Source organism: Cyprinus carpio, chromosome A5, assembly GCF_018340385.1.
Source record: "Cyprinus carpio isolate SPL01 chromosome A5, ASM1834038v1, whole genome shotgun sequence".
NCBI lineage: Eukaryota > Metazoa > Chordata > Actinopteri > Cypriniformes > Cyprinidae > Cyprinus > Cyprinus carpio.
This window is the reverse complement of record NC_056576.1, coordinates 16324705-16325214: the sequence shown is the minus strand read 5'-3', so window position 1 is coordinate 16325214 and position 510 is coordinate 16324705.

Sequence of the window (510 nt, the reverse complement as noted above, 5' to 3'; positions counted from 1 at the left end):
GATGGACTCAGTTCAGCATCTGCTATGAATTGGATTTTTCTTGGTAGTCAATATATGTCACAGCACATATCCTGACATTATCCTGTCATTTGTGTTTGTGAAAAATGAAAAGCAACTGTGTAAGTATTGCAGTTCTGAAATGTTTGTAGCCAACTTTAATTGACTAAGAATATGAAGCTAATTATATTCTTAAAATATCCATGTTTTAAATGCAGTTTTAAAATACAATAGGGTGTTATGGCCAATTCAAACAAATGACTTAATGAAAGTCAGTGAATGACCTGACTTTTTATAGCATTCTGACGCAACCAATTTAAAACATTTTGGATTTAATGTAGGGATACCCTCTCATACAAAGTGAATAGTCTGGTTAAATGAACGGATGTGGACATGAGAGTGCACAGTGAGTCAGTATTGTCCCTTAACACAGCTCCCAGTGGTCCATTTGCCTGAGTTCCAGTTATCTACTTATCGACCTTGTCACCAGTCCATAGCATTGACACACACTTT